The 16,177-nt window shown below is 38.7% G+C and overlaps 1 protein-coding gene and 1 long non-coding RNA gene across 7 annotated transcripts in view; one reads left to right on the forward strand and one right to left on the reverse strand.

Annotated features, from left to right (window-relative positions):
• RBFOX1 (RNA binding fox-1 homolog 1) overlaps nt 1-16,177 on the forward strand; it is a 967,082-nt gene that overhangs the window by 135,339 nt on the left and 815,566 nt on the right. The window lies entirely within an intron of this gene.
• On the reverse strand, nt 10,733-13,616 carry LOC137525673 (uncharacterized). The gene is made up of 2 exons (XR_011022970.1): nt 13,477-13,616; nt 10,733-11,193 (listed from the first exon to the last, which is right to left on the reverse strand). It is a non-coding gene; the product is annotated as an uncharacterized lncRNA (long non-coding RNA).

Consider the following 16,177-nt stretch of genomic DNA (forward strand, 5'->3'; position numbering starts at 1 on the left):
TCTGAACTATTTTAGTTTAGTTGTCACAAAGAAAACAATGCTTTCAAGAAAGGGCTAATTGCTTCTTTTTTTATTTTAAGTGACAAAAGCCAATACATCACAAAGGCACAAAGAGAACTCTGTTTCAAGAAACTAATTAAACTTAATCCTATCTATGTTCATTATGCGTTATTCAGCTAAATATTTTAAAACCTCTAGTTATATTAGGTTCTGTAAATTACATTAGTTATAGAAAACATATGATGACGTTTGGATAACTAGCAATTGTTATGCGCCTCAAATGTAATAAAAAATCTGACTTTCTATTCCACTTTGAAAACATAATTCATCTTAATTGTTTCTTATTATTCAAATGAAATATTGCTTTCATTAAATGAAAGAGAGCTGAAGTCAACTCTGCGCAATATAATGTTAATTAGTACTTTATTCCCTTTAGTGAAAAGTACATATAACATGTCAATTTGACCCCTTCTTATTTAATGTCTGCTTTCACTGCTCAAAATGTAGTTACTTACTTATTGAAGAAAATTGACACCATCAGAAATGGGATTTCACAATGTTCTTTGACCCCATATTTATGGACAGTGTTAAGTTTACTTGGTCACATATCAACGAACAGTGTTGTATTTTTCTTTTCATCATCTTCTCTCATTAGCTGCTTACTTGATCCAGTCTCCCCTGTTTTGCATACATTTAAAAGAGGGGAAAGTGGAAGCCTTAGCGGTGCAACTGACACGGTGCATCTCACACTAATTTTAACTTATTCATGCATTTTTTTGCCAATGAATACTCCATCATTCTGACTCACCTGCTGAACCTCTCCTGTTTTGCTGGTGGCTTCTTGTTGAATTTTAAACACACACCATAACTTCTATTCTGGGCAAGCCCCTCCTGATCCATCTTCACTCCCCAGTGCCTACCCCATTTATTTTCTCTTTTCCACTTCCAAACATCTTAACATCCTCATTCTTAATAGACTTAGTTTTTTCTTGTAATTTGTATTCACTCCTTGTCCTTACTTAGTGTGGTCTCTGCATTGCTTATTCTCCAAGAACTGTCCCCACTAAAGTGACCTATAATTTAATTACTTATTTCTCTGCTTCTACTCCTTTACTCCTTTAGTGCCTTAGCAGCATCCCCTCATCACTATTTTGGTGTTTCTCAAGGATTTGTCAGTTGTTAATTATATTTCACTTTCTACTAGTAGACGTATTTGCTTCTTTTGGTCTCCCCTATCATTTGTATGTTAAAAATCTTGCCCTCCCCTGGTTTGTATCTCCCATTCATCAATTTGTAATAACCTTTAAGCTTTCATGGATCTATGAGTGGTATGTAGAGAAGTTTGTTTTCGAACAAATCTTATCTTTCCCGTTCACTGACCAGTTCACTTTCTGATATCCTTTTTGCTGTAAATAGTGCTGTTAGTGGCTGCATAGTGTACTGGTTAAGGGCTCTGCCTTTGACACAGGAGACCAGGATTTGAATCTCGGTTCTTCCTGTTCAGTAAGCCGGCATTTATTTAGTAAGAAAACCTTGGGCAAGACTCCCTAACACTGCTACTGCTTATAGAGCGTGTCCTAGTGGCTGCAGCTCTGGCACTTTGAGTCCCCAGGAGAAAAGCATGATGTAAATGCTCTGTGTCTTGTCTCCTGTCTTGTCTTGTCATTTTGCCCTGCTTATATGCTCTTTACCTTGAAGTCATATTTCACTGAAGGCTGTGTTCAATTGCTTACATCCAGACCATCTACAATTCCAATACCTTTCCTAAAGGTGATTACCAAAATCCTAGTGAATGTCTTCTTTATCTCCTGCCTTCACTGTTACAACATTGTTCTCTATGCTCTTCCAATATCAAGTTTCTCATCAGTTCTACAATGCCTTATGAACGGCATTCTCATCATCACTAATCAACTTTTTCCTCAATCAATTTTGGCATTAGTAAAAACATCAACCTAAAAGAAAACTTTCCTTTGCTATGTTTTTTTTTTCAATTCACATACCCCACATATATTTCAAACACATTCATAAATTCCACTCTATGTGCTCCTACCCTGACCTAATGTCTCCTAGCTGCATGATAATGCATATAAATATTATATCGATGGAATAAGGAAATTTCAATTCATATTTTCCAACAAAGGTTGTCTCTAATCTAATATAAAGTAAATTTAATAAGGAATCAGATAGATTTAATTTGATGCTAAAAGCCATGAAAAATCAAAGACCTATCACTATCCTCCCACATATGGGAACGGGAAAAATTCTAACTTAAAATGACAACACAAAATACAACAATCAATTATGAACGCACTTCAGCTTTACCAATAGTCTATATAATGTTGAAAATTAATATAGACACTAGTTTAAATTCTGTCCAGTAAAAGAAATGACGATTTTAGCCATTGCTCCATGAGCAGTAGATTTCATAAATTATACATTGGTGGATCATAAAATGTCTTTACTGTGCCCAGTGCACTGTGCAATTCTACTTAATTAAGTTTGTGGCCTTTTCTGCAACTTAATTGGTTTTAAAGAAACTTTTCCATTTTTGTATTTACAATTTTACATCATAAAACAAGATGTTGAAATTTAAAACCTCTGCTAAAAACCTTTATACTGTTTTAGGCTATTATGGTGCATTATTTCTTATATTAGGCAGAGGCATTGTGGATGATTACTTGCTTCTGGACAAATTGCAAAACATGAGTAGAGTGACTGGTATTCGGACATATGTACTATTATCATGCATGATAATACTGCACAAACATAGTACTACATCAAAATAAAATCTGTCTTTGACCATTTCTACAGGTGTGCCTTTGTATGGTAAATTGTAAGCGTGTTGCAGATGTAACAAAAATCTGTTGCAGGGAAGTTTGTTTGGGAATGCAAAAGAAGGCATTTCATAGGCATATAAACGCACTGTGAATTATTTAATAAAGTACTATATGAGCATGTTCAGGGTGAGCATGCTGACTGTCAACAGACTCATGTTAAGGATTCTGACTCTTTTACACTAGGGATAGATTATTATTGTTGTTGTTATGGATGTATATTGAGCTATCTTCTTCCTTGGTAATGTACAAAATAGGAAAGAAACAGGGGTGCATAATAATGAGATGGTGAACAACATTAATGTTACAGGGACTACTGCCATTAAAAAACAACAGAAAAGCAGATCTTGCCTTTTTTATCTTTCAATTGAAAGGGATAGGGAGGGAGGAAGACTTAAAGAGGAACTCCAGTGAAAATAATGTAGTAAAAAAAGTGCTTCCTTTTTTACAATAATTATGTATAAATGATATAGTCAGTGTTTGCTCATTGTAAAATCTTTCCTCTCCCCGATTTACATTTTGACATTTATTACATGGTGACATTTTTACTGTGGGCAGGTTATGTAGCTGCTCCTAGCTGTTTTGGCTGTTAGAGACAGCTGTAAACAGCTAATTCCTGTCTGTGAACATTGTTACATTGTGGCAGTTTGCCCAGAGTACCGCGGTACTCAGAGCTTCTTGTGGGAGGGGTTTCAGCACAAAATCAGTCATACAGCGCCCCCTGATGGTCTGTTTGTGAAAATCATTATATTTCTCATGTAAAGGGGTGTATCGGCTACTGATTGGGATAAAGTTCAATTCTAGGTTGGAGTTTCTCTTTAAGGTAATGGGTAATGAGTCCCTACATCTGAAAATATGTAATATTCTAGGTTCTTCAAAGTAGCCACCTTTTGCTTTGATTACTGCTTTGCACACTCTTGTCATTCTCTTGATGAGTTTCAAGAGGTAGTCACCTAAAATGGTTTTCACTTCACAGGTGTGCCCTGTCAGGTTTAATAAGTGGAATTTCTTGCCTTATAAATGGGGTTGGGATTTGCTTTGTGGAGAAGTCAGCTGGATACACAGCTGATAGTCCTACTGAATAGACTGTTAGAATTTGTATTATGGCAAGAAAAAAGCAGCTAACTAAAGAAAAACGAGTAGCCATCATTACTTTAAGAAATGAAGGTCAGTCAGTTCAAACAATTGGGAAAACTTTGAAAGTGTCCCCAAGTACAGTCTCAAAAACCATCAAACACTACAAAGAAACTGGCTCACATGCGGACCGCCCCAGGAAAGGAAGACCAAGAGTCACCTCTGCTGCGGAGGATAAGTTCATCCGAGTAACCAGCCTCAGAAATCACAGGTTAACAGCAGCTCAGATTAGATACCAGGTCAATGCCACACAGAGTTCTAGCAGCAGACATATCTCTAGAACAACTGTTAAGAGAAGACTGTGTGAATCAGGCCTTCATATTAGAATATCTGCTCGGAAACCACTGCTAAGGACAGGCAACAAGCAGAAGAGACTTGTTTGGGCTAAAGAACACAAGGAATGGACATTAGACCAGTGGAAATCTGTGCTTTGGTCTGATGAGTCCAAATTTGAGATTTTTGGTTCCAACCACTGTGTCTTTATGCGATGCAGAAAAGGTGAACGGATGGTCTCTACATGCCTGGTTCCCACCGTGAAGCATGGAGGAGGAGGTGTGATGGTGTGGGGGTGCTTTGCTGGTGACACTGTTGGGGATTTATCCAAAAATGAAGGCATACTGAACCAGCATGACTACCACAGCATCTTGCAGCGGCATGCTATTCCATCCGGTTTGCGTTTAGTTGGACCATTATTTATTTTTCAACAGGACAACGACCCCAAACACACCTCTAGGTTGTGTAAGGGCTATTTGACCGGGAAGGAGAGTGATTGGGTGCTGCGCCAGATGACCTGGCCTACACAGTCACCAGACCTGAACCCAACAAGATGGTTTGGGGTGAGTTGGACCGCAAAGTGAAGGCAAAAGGGCCAACAAGTGCTAAGCATCTCTGGGAACTCCTTCAAGACTGTTGGAAGACCATTTCAGGCGACTGCCTCTTGAAGCTCATCAAGAGAATGCCAAGAGTGTGCAAAGCAGTAATCAAAGCAAAATGTGGCTACTTTGAAGAACCTAGAATATGACATATTTTCAGTTGTTTGACACTTTTTGGTTATGTACTATACTTCCACATGTGTTCATTCATAGTTTCAATGCCTTCAGTGTGAATCTACAATTTTCATAGTCATGAAAATAAAGAAAACTCTTTGTGTGTACTGTATATATATACACACACACACACATATATATATATATATATATATATATATATATATAAAAATCAAGATTTCAATACCCTGAAATACAGAAGAGGTTGTATATATGTCCCATTTTATCCAGATCTAGGAGTTTGTATGTTCTTCCTGTGTCTGCGTGGGTTTCCTCTGGACGCTCCGGTTTCCTTCCAAATCCCAAAAACATACAGATAAGTTAATTTGCTCTCCCCTAAAAATTGGCCATAGACTATGATACATACACTACACGATACATACATAGACATATGACTGTGATATGGATTAGATTGTGAGCCCCCCTGAGGAACAGTTATAGTGACAAGACAATATACTCTGTACAGCACTGTGGAATATGTCGGCGCTATGTAAATACTAAAGAATACAATTTGGATTGAGTTGCGATCAGTTATTTCACTAGGATATCATACTAGTTCTCATGCTCTTTAAAAAAAAATCACCATCGTGGGTTAACTTTCAGTGAGCAAAGCACCCTTGTCTGCACTTCTTCCAGCTCTATCTTCTAATAGAGAATCATAGAAGTTACTGGACCGCCAAATTCTTAGATATTCCCAAAGTCCATTTCCCACGCTGTCACTGATAATTGATTCATTCATCCATTAGCAATCCGTGTGATTGTAATGTATCCTTAGCTTTTTTTTCTAACATTGTGGAATACTGAAAAGTAATTAGTGTCAAATATGAATCTCTCACTGATATTGTTGCTGGCAGCTTGTCATCCTAGCTATAATGGCTCTGTCATTCTGACCGGTCTTCTTTTCAGACAGTCACTGCTGAGATTGTTAATGCAGCTCAAACAGCAATAAAACATGAAAAACACACTTACCTTTTTGCAGCTTTAGTATGTTTTTAGACCAGTCCTGGTCATGGAAGGATAATTGTCATAAGACTGACATTAATCCTCATTATGCTTACATGCCACAGTGTATATATATACAGTATTCATGTATAAGATGACTGTAGTGTTCTACCTACCATGCATTTGTGGAAGCATGGTCTTGACAGAAGGTGACTACATTATAACACATCTAAGGAACTGAAGCTCAAAGCTTTGAAATGGTCACAACTGGTGTTAACATGTACCTGAACTAAAAACAACACTCCCCCCCTCCCCCCCCCCCCACACACACAAACTTTCCAATTTGTAACTGGTATCCCCCTGCTTCAAATAATGCATTATGACTACATCTAAATCTCCTATACAGATCTAAACTTAAAACTAAATTTAAACTTAAGCCCTTTGAGATTGGTATATTGCTCCTGACCCACTGTGAAAATATTTTGGGCATACAGATTGAATAGGTAATTACCCAGAAAATAACACTCAGGGTCTCGGTCTTGACAAAGTGGGGTGACACCCGTGGAACCGGTGGACTTGTCCATCATTTCCTACTTGCTCCTGATCCACTCCTGCTCCATATATATTGATACACCAAGTCTACTCATACAATTTCATTATATTTTGCTATGTATTGTCTTGTGTTTGGATCAGTGATTGAGGTTGTTTTTAATTGTGCAGTATTCATATGGAATGCAATTTGGATATAATAAAATGCATTAATTATTCTTGAATCCAGAGTGGTGCTATATTTGGGGTAATTTCCCTTTTTCTTTATAAACAGTTTCCTGTGCATACCCATAGCACACCCAACTGTTACTCACTTTTTAGTTTACAGAACGAATTGGTGCCAGTGTCTTGGCTGGGCTGTAGAATTTCAGCAATGTGGGCAATCTTCATTTTTGGTTATAGCTCCTATTGCAGTTCCAGAGCTACCACAGTCACAACTGCCATGATGAGAAAAAAAATATGTTTTTGCCAGTATTTGTCATACTGATAATATTAAAGAGGACCTGTTGTGAAAATAATATAATGAATAAAATTGCTTATTTTATTTTTTTTACAATAATTTATAAATTATTTAGTCAATGTTTACCCCACTCTTTATTTCAGATTTACATTCTGGAATGTATCACAGGTGGTGACACAGGTTGTGACATCTTTAGTCCTGCCAAGTGATCTCTGTGTAATGTTTGGTTACTGAGGGTTCCAAAGCACAAAATAAAATTGGCCTCCCAAAATGCTTGGTAGGCACTAAGATGGCAGGGCTATAGTCAATATACAGCAATATATCGATATAGGAAGCATTGCTAACGCTGAAGCCACGTCACTTATCTTAAAAGTGGGTATCCTGAATAATTTACTGCATTCTAGTTTATGTTGTTACAGTCCTCTTAAAATGCTTTTGTATGAAAGAAGTAGGGTTGCAGTATGTATTTATAAAAGGTCTAAAATTCAAATTTAAGTAAAAAACATTTTAACAAAGAATCACCTGAATATAACATTTAGCAAGACATTTGTGCATGAATGTTTAAACACACTTTTTATGAGTGAAAAGTACTCAGGGGTTAAGTCGATACAATGCATTATCTATTAACAAGAGTGCTTCAGAAAAGCTTAAATGGAAAACTGCATAAGTGCACAGCACTTCAGACCAAATTGCTGACTACATACACAAGTGTAATTCAATTAAGCAAGTGGCTGTAAGCTTTCGAAAATTGTCAAATTTAGTTTAGATATGCACTCTGGAGTTTTAGAGAGCTCTTACTTGAGCACTTGTAAAACTTGTTTAAGGGGGAATTCTATACTCTCTAAAGTGACCTAACGACCATAAAGAGTTTAATGAAAATGTAAAGGCAACAAAGAAGCTCATTTGTGAAGAAAAAATACCACTTTAGAAATATATTTATTTGAATGACCATCTTCATAATAGGAGACAATAACGTTTCAAGATTCAAAAAATGAAGGTGTTGCCTTAATAAGGTACCCTTCTTGGTAATTGAAAAGATGTTCTTAAGGGGCGCTAATGTCAGTAAGCCATTACTGGTATTTGACAGACACTAAGCAATGATTCCAACATTATTATTATTATTCAGACTAAATCAATGCTACTTACAAAAATCTATTTTGATACCAGTTCCATATTATTGGAAGACCCTGCCAGAAGATTACTCCATTGACCCTGCCAGAAGATTACTCCATTTTGCTGGCTGCTCATTAGGCCATTATGCTGGTGCTATGTGATGTTTGAATGTTATATGTAGATTTGGCACTTTAGCACTAGGGCACTGGACATTTTATACCCCTGATGAAGCTCCCCATTTGAAGGGTTAAAACACATAGGGGTTGTGCGTGTGTGTGTTAGGTGGGGGGGGGGTATTTATTTACATGGGGAAAAAATATACTAAACCTAGATGTGTCTATGTGTCAGGGGCGTCATGTAGACCTTTTTGCCCCAAGATGTCTCTAAGCTACTCTTCCCACCTACACTAACCCCTGCTCCCCCTCCCCCCAGCTACATTACAATTAACTACACACTAGACTAACCCAGGCTGCCCCCCAATTACATAATACTTCACTACACTAACCCCTGCTCCCCATCCCCGCAGCTACATTACAATTCACTACACACTAGACTAACCCAGGCTGCCCCCCAATTACATTATACTTCACTACATTAAACCCTGCTTTCCCTCCCCCAGCTACATTACACTTCACTACACAATCCACTACACTACACCAACCTTTACTGTCCCTCTCCCCAGCTACATTACACTACACCTGCAGGAGATTGGTAGAACACGTGGCATCAGATGTTGCTGCATGCATCTGGGTTACTGATGCCCGCGTGTATTCTGCCTACTGTATCTTATGGCAATGCTGGCGTCCCTGAGGGCAGTGATTGTGAGCATAAGGATGGCTCAGTGAGGAGATGAATAGCGGTATTCTTCCGTAGAACAGCCACTGGGAGGTCCGCGCTCGCTGCTACATTGTCTCTCCCTTCACTTCCGCATAGTGACGTATGCGGAAGTGAAGGGAGAGACAATGTATCAGCGAGCACGGACCTCCCAGTGGCTGTTCTATGGAAGAAAACCGCTATTCATCTCCTCACTGAGCCGTTCTTATGCGCACAATCACAGCCCACGGGGACGCCAGCATAGCCATAAGATACAGTAGGCAGAATACACGCGGGCATCAGTAACCCGGATGCATGGCAGCAACATCTGATGCCACGTGTTCTACCGATCTACCCTCAATGCTGAGTGCCTTCAAAGAATGCAATGTTGTAGGATGGAAAAAAGACATACCCATGGACAGGGTACTGGCAGAACCTCGGGACAGGTAACAGGCAGGTACTGGTGCTTGGCAGAAATTAGTGCATTTGGACTATAAGACGCATGAACTTTTTCCCCCCACTTCTGGGGAGAAAAAGTGCGTCTTACAGTCCAAAAAAATACGGTATGTTCATTAATTAGCAAAATCAATGTTTTTAAACTGTCTTATTAAAAGTTAAGTTTTAGTATGTGTCCCCTCAAAAATAGGTTATAATTGTGTATTAGTTAAATTCAGGTGCGTGTTCAGATGATTATTCCATATTCTCAGCTGAAGGAAATATTTAGGGTTACGATAGGATTACTATAGAGACATGTTTTTAATTGCACGTGACTTCAAGAATTCCTGAAACTTGACTGAGTATAAATCGGAGTACCACGGGGAAAACATATGACCAAGCATTGCTACTAACATGTTTATGTTTTTTACATACACATGGATCATGTTTACAAGTCCTATATTGGATGAAAAAGTCTACTTGATTCTTATTTATTTACCTGTATACAGTAAAAAAAAAAGAAGTTATCAATAGAACTTATCCTAGAACTGTACCTATAGGCACTTTGAGTGTGCCAGCATATATTTGATGTTTGCTTTGTTTAGCAATCTGCTAATCCGACTACAGTGCAGAGGGGGATGGAATTCTCTTGGAGGATCATAGCTGCCAGTACACTTGGGGGGATTTTGACAGATGCTAAAATAAGCATGCCCCAATTTTTTAGTTCACAATCCATCAATGTCTCCCCTTGGGTGGAGGCAGGTGTAATACTTGCAGGGTCCAATAGAATGCTGCTGCTTTCTGTTGTGTGTTTGCAGAATGCCTTGTCCTCTACATAGGGACGCATACATAGTTATTGATAACTGGACATGGACAAAACACAGTAACTTATAAAACTCAGCTTTTTTCATAGCTTTTGATCTTTTTTTGTACAATGGGCTTGTGGAAGTAAATCTAATTAATGGTCATAAAATACTGCACTTCCTTGCTTTTTGCAGAGTTGATATTCTCAAGCCATAGGGTTATGTCTTAATGAAAAAGGGAACATTCTTTCCAGGTTTACCTAGCGTTAAAGCTGTTTGAGTGCAATATCCAACATTTCCAGTTTCCTTTCCATTGCAGCATGTTTTTGTTTTTCACTCTCCATATGCATTCTCTTTTTTATTCAGACATGTTTATGTTCATCTGCATTCACATGGGTATGCTTCTAGCTGCATAATATACCTTGTAGTTTTACATCTCTGCTGTTATTTACACATTTTGGAAGAAGAAACCTTCATAAATATTGTACTTGGAACCTGTGATCAATACAGCAATTATCTTTTCATTATCTGTTGACATCCAGAAGCAAGGGAAAAGCTACCCATCCCTTCATTCCTTGGATTAAGGCAACCGACACATCTAAATGAAATACTGCTCTTTGAGATTTATTTTTGTTTTAGGGTTACCCGAGGGCAAAGGAGAAGGCACAGTGACATATCAAAGTAAGATACGACATTGCTACATCCAGGTTGAGATGTGGAGACAATTACAGAATTCAATACCTTTATTACCTCTAGACAGAAGGCAATAAAGTAAAATACATTCTTATATGTACTGTACTGTTTGGCAGTGACCTTCTCCATTAATGTCACTTTTGCCTTGCACATTTTTTTTCCTGTGTTTTACACTTGACAGTCAGGAAATTTGGGGAGCTTTGAGAAAATCAAATGTTCGGCCTCACTTTCCATGAACAAGGTATTTAATGAGAGCAAAGATGTGAAGAAAGTCAGCAGTAGGAAGGATGGGAATTTTGCCTTTTTACCATTTCAGTCAGTTGTTTACTGCATACTGTAGCTTCTTGGCGGCATTGTTTATATCATTACATCTATAAGAATTGAGAAAAACAAGGTAGCAGAAAACATTTTACTGAGAAGTAATATATATATATTTTTCAATTCAGCATTTATTTCTATAAACAAAAACAATTTTATAAAAATGTTTTTTTTATGTTTTAAAAAAATTATTAACATTGATGGTGACGTGAAAGTTACTTTTCAGAGACTTCCAAAGGGATCTCAAGACCTCTTAAAGGGAACCTGAGATGAAAAACAACAAAAACAAATCATACATACCTGGGGCTTCCTCCAGACCCCTTCTGGCCCAATCACTATGCCTCCTGGATCTTCCGTAAGGGCTTCTGGTATCTTGGCCAGTCGGGGCTTACTGCGCATGCTGTAGCCAGGAACAATCAGGCCAAAGAGGTCTGGAAGAAGCCCCAGGTATGTATGATTGGTTGTTCTTTTTTTGTTTTCATCTCTGGTATGCTTTAAGACCTCCGTTGGCACTACATGAACACCTCCCATTAGCATGGACCCACAAGTACATTTTTTGGTCTAGTGTCATTAAAATTGTTTAATGTTTATGGTATTATGTATAATGGTAATGGGTCTACAAAACTTAATTGTGATACATTATTTAGCCTGTAACAATGTTGCTGTGTCCAGTAGGGGTGCAGCAGCCCCTCACATATGTTCAGTACATTATGGTGATAATTAAAGGGACATTTAAGCCAAGAATAAAAAATCAGTTTTTCTTTCCTGGGACTTCTACCATCCCCTTCAGCTGTCCCGCGCCCTCACAGACTCTCACAGAGCCTCCGGTCCCCTGCCACCAGCTAGTTATGTTTTTGCCAGACAGGCCTGGCCACATACATTTTTCATCGCATTCCCGCCCGCAATAGCATCCTGCTCCTGTGCAGGACGCTATTGAGAATGGAAACATGAAGAAGGATACATGTGGCCAGGCCTGTGCAGGCACAGAAAGCCCAACGACTTCCTGTCAGGGCCTGTCAGCGACAAACGAAACTAGCTGGCGGCGGGGGACCGGAGGCTCCAAGAGTGACTGTAAGGACACAGGACGGCTGCAGGGGGCAGGTAGAAGTCCCAGGCAAGTAAAACTGATTTTTTATTCCTGGCTTAAGTATCCCTTTAAAGAGGCACTGTAGTGACATATAGTGGAATACAGTAAATTATTTAGGCTATGCTTTTTATGATAATTTTCTTTGTTTCAGCATCAGAAACACTTCCTATAACTATATATTGTTGTATATTGGTATGCCACTCACGCTACCAGTGATGTCAGCTTTGGCTGTTTACCTATGCAGAATTCTCCTCCCAGATCATTCCGGAAAACCGGGTATAATTTCTACTGGCTTAAACATGTGGCCATCTGTGATACATTTCAGAATGTAATTTGGGGTGAGGAAATCTTTTACAATGTGCAAACACTGACTAAATATATTTATAAATGAATACTTTAAAGCAAATCTGAAGAGAATTAAAAAAAAAAGATACTTATCTAGGGAAAGGGGAGGCTCTGGGTCCTAATGAGCCTTCCCGTTCATCTCACGGTCCTTGTGTTCCAGCGATGGTTCAAATATCCCACCGCGGGAGGCTTTAGAAGTCTTCAGGAATGCTCCAGACATGCGGCTCCGTACTGCACAAGCGTGAGTCTTCCAAAGCCTCGGGTAGCAGCAGAGATCAGTCTCTCAAGCAGAGACTGCTATGACGTGGGAGCCAGTGCAGGAACAACGGGACCAGGAGAGGAACGGGAAGGCTCTGTAGGACCCAGGGCCGTCCATCTCCTTAAGTATCAAGCTTTTTGTTTTTTTAATTCTCTTTAAAAATAAAAAATAAGCCATTTTATTAATTATGTTATTTTCGCTACAGATCCTCTTTAAGCAGCTAATTTTTTATATAAATATTGGGAAGTAACCATACAGCAAAACCACATTTTAGCCTCTGCTAATGTAACTACAGGCATTAATTATCCAGAGTGCTGACCAACCACAGTTCTATGATTTCTTTTTTTTAGTTTGCACCAAGCGTCGCAAAAATGAAACAGTATTTTTCACTGTAAAAAAAATGATTTTGTGAGAAATGGCCATCCATTTCTTAACACCAGTGAATAAATCAAGAGAGCAGCTGAACAGTGTTTTCAATTGTTTACTGAATATAGTAAACAGTGTTCTAAGATCCCTCTGAAATAAACATTCTACTTGGCCAGAAATTCCATTATGCTTTTTTTAACTTCAAATAGGCAGTAGAAATGCTGGCATATAGTTATGACACATACAGAGGAATGCAGGATTTAGCATGTGCAGGCTTACCTATCTGCAGGTTGTTAGCTGATATGTTTGTCAGACCTTCCTATATCAATTATTCTACATAGATGTAGCTCAGATACTTCTTAGGTTTTTTTTCTGGAAAAAATAAGCTGGTTAAACTGCAATTAAAGAAAAAAGAGCTTGACTCTTTTCATTCAGTTATGAACCTGTGGCCCTTCTCTAGTCACCAATTCAAGTGGCTTCTGCAAACAGAGTCGCATGGCTCGAGAGAAAATGAAAGGAAATGAAAGGACATAGTTTGTAAGCAGCTGCTGAAAAGCAAATAAGTTTGTACATAAGTGCTTCCACCTTTGGACTGGAGTGAGCTTACTGTGTGGCTTTACAAAACATACAAATACTGATCTGAGTAAGATGAGTATATGCCTTTCTGAGCTACGTGTCTCTAGGATACTCTGTGGAATGGAAATTAGTACAGCCTAGACTATATTCATATAGTGACATAATAATGATCTTCATAATGTAATGAAGCAAGGATGTCTTTTACCTTCTCCTCTGACAATTAGTAGAAAGTAAAGAGAAATTCATATACACCAGCACACTACAACTGCAGCAACCACAATTACGGTATCCATATGCTGAAGAATACAACTGCAGCAACAACAATTATGTTATCCATATGCGGCAGAATAAAACTGCAGCAACCACAATTAAAACATTTATATGCTGCAGCAACCACAATTATAATATCCATATGCTGCAGAGTACAACTGCAGCAACCAAAATTATAATATCCATATGCTGCAGAATACAACTGCAACAACCACAATTATGTTATCCATATGCTGCAGAGTACAACTGCAACAACCACATTTATAATATTCATATGCTGCAGAATACAACTGTGGCAACAACAATTATGTTATCCGTATGCTGCAGAGCACAACTGCAGCAACCAAAATGATAATATTCATATGCTGCAACAACCACAATTATAATATTCATATGCTGCAGCATACAACTGTGGCAACAACAATTATGTTATCCATATGCTGCAGAGTACAACTGCAGCAAACACAATTATGTTATCCATATGCTGCAGAATACAACTACAGCAACCACAGTTATGTTATCCATATGCTGCAGAGTACAACTGCAGCAACCCCAATTATGTTATCCATATGCTGCAGGGTACAACTGCAGCAACCACAATTATGTTATCCATATGCTGCAGGGTACAACTGCAGCAACCACAATTATAATATCCATATGCTGCAGAGTACAACTGCAGCAACCAAAATTATAATATCCATATGCTGCAGAATACAACTGCAACAACCACAATTATGTTATCCATATGCTGCAGAGTACAACTGCAACAACCACATTTATAATATTCATATGCTGCAGAATACAACTGTGGCAACAACAATTATGTTATCCGTATGCTGCAGAGCACAACTGCAGCAACCAAAATGATAATATTCATATGCTGCAACAACCACAATTATAATATTCATATGCTGCAGCATACAACTGTGGCAACAACAATTATGTTATCCATATGCTGCAGAGTACAACTGCAGCAAACACAATTATGTTATCCATATGCTGCAGAATACAACTACAGCAACCACAGTTATGTTATCCATATGCTGCAGAGTACAACTGCAGCAACCCCAATTATGTTATCCATATGCTGCAGGGTACAACTGCAGCAACCCCAATTATGTTATCCATATGCTGCAGGGTACAACTGCAGCAACCCCAATTATGTTATCCATATGCTGCAGGGTACAACTGCAGCAACCACAGTTATGTTATCCATATGCTGCAGGGTACAACCGCAGCAACCACAATTATGTCATCCATATGCTGCAGAGTACAACTGCAGCAACCCCAATTATGTTATCCATATGCTGCAGGGTACAACTGCAGCAACCACAATTATGTTATCCATATGCTGCAGAATACAACTGCAGCAACCACAATTATGTTACCCATATGCTGCAGAGTATAACTGCAGCAACCACAATTATGTTATCCATATGCTGCAGAATTCAATTGCAGCAACCACAATTAAGTTTATTTACACTGTTTAATGTAATATGCCATGAAGCACATGACGATGATGACAATGATAATGCTTAATAATAATATTTGGCTCTATAAACATCAGTGACACTGTATAACTGATGCTCCTTTCATACGTGGCTCATCACATCGTGGTACTCTCCAATTCTGCTCCCCCGCCACAGTTCGTTGCAGTGACCATACGTCTCTAAGAGACTGGCCACAGAACCCGCAGACAGTGCGACAGTAGTAATTCAAACGATGCAGCGGCAACTAAGACTCTTCAGCACATTGCCTGGGGGCAAAGATGCAAGTTATGTCTGACGTTACTTGCGGACGCATTCAGGAGTGGGGGCCATATACCAGATGATACAGGTGCCTACTAGAATGCCTACTACCAGTGACATGGTTTCCAGAGTTACCTGACCATCAGTTGTTTTATTGTTCACTAACTGAATCACTGATATTAGGGAAGAATTTGACTTTAATCCAAAATCTGAACAGCAACACTAGAAAGCAAACCTCCCCTAACAAATAAACGGTCACAAATAGATAAAGATTCTGAGGAATTGCCAGCAGTTTCCTGTCACCTCTGGACCTCTGGGTCTCAGTCCCTTAACACTGCAATTCTCATTTTTATCCAATCAGCTCACTAATATTCCTGCTAGCTGTG

Source organism: Hyperolius riggenbachi, chromosome 7 (genome assembly GCF_040937935.1).
Source record: "Hyperolius riggenbachi isolate aHypRig1 chromosome 7, aHypRig1.pri, whole genome shotgun sequence".
Lineage (NCBI taxonomy): Eukaryota > Metazoa > Chordata > Amphibia > Anura > Hyperoliidae > Hyperolius > Hyperolius riggenbachi.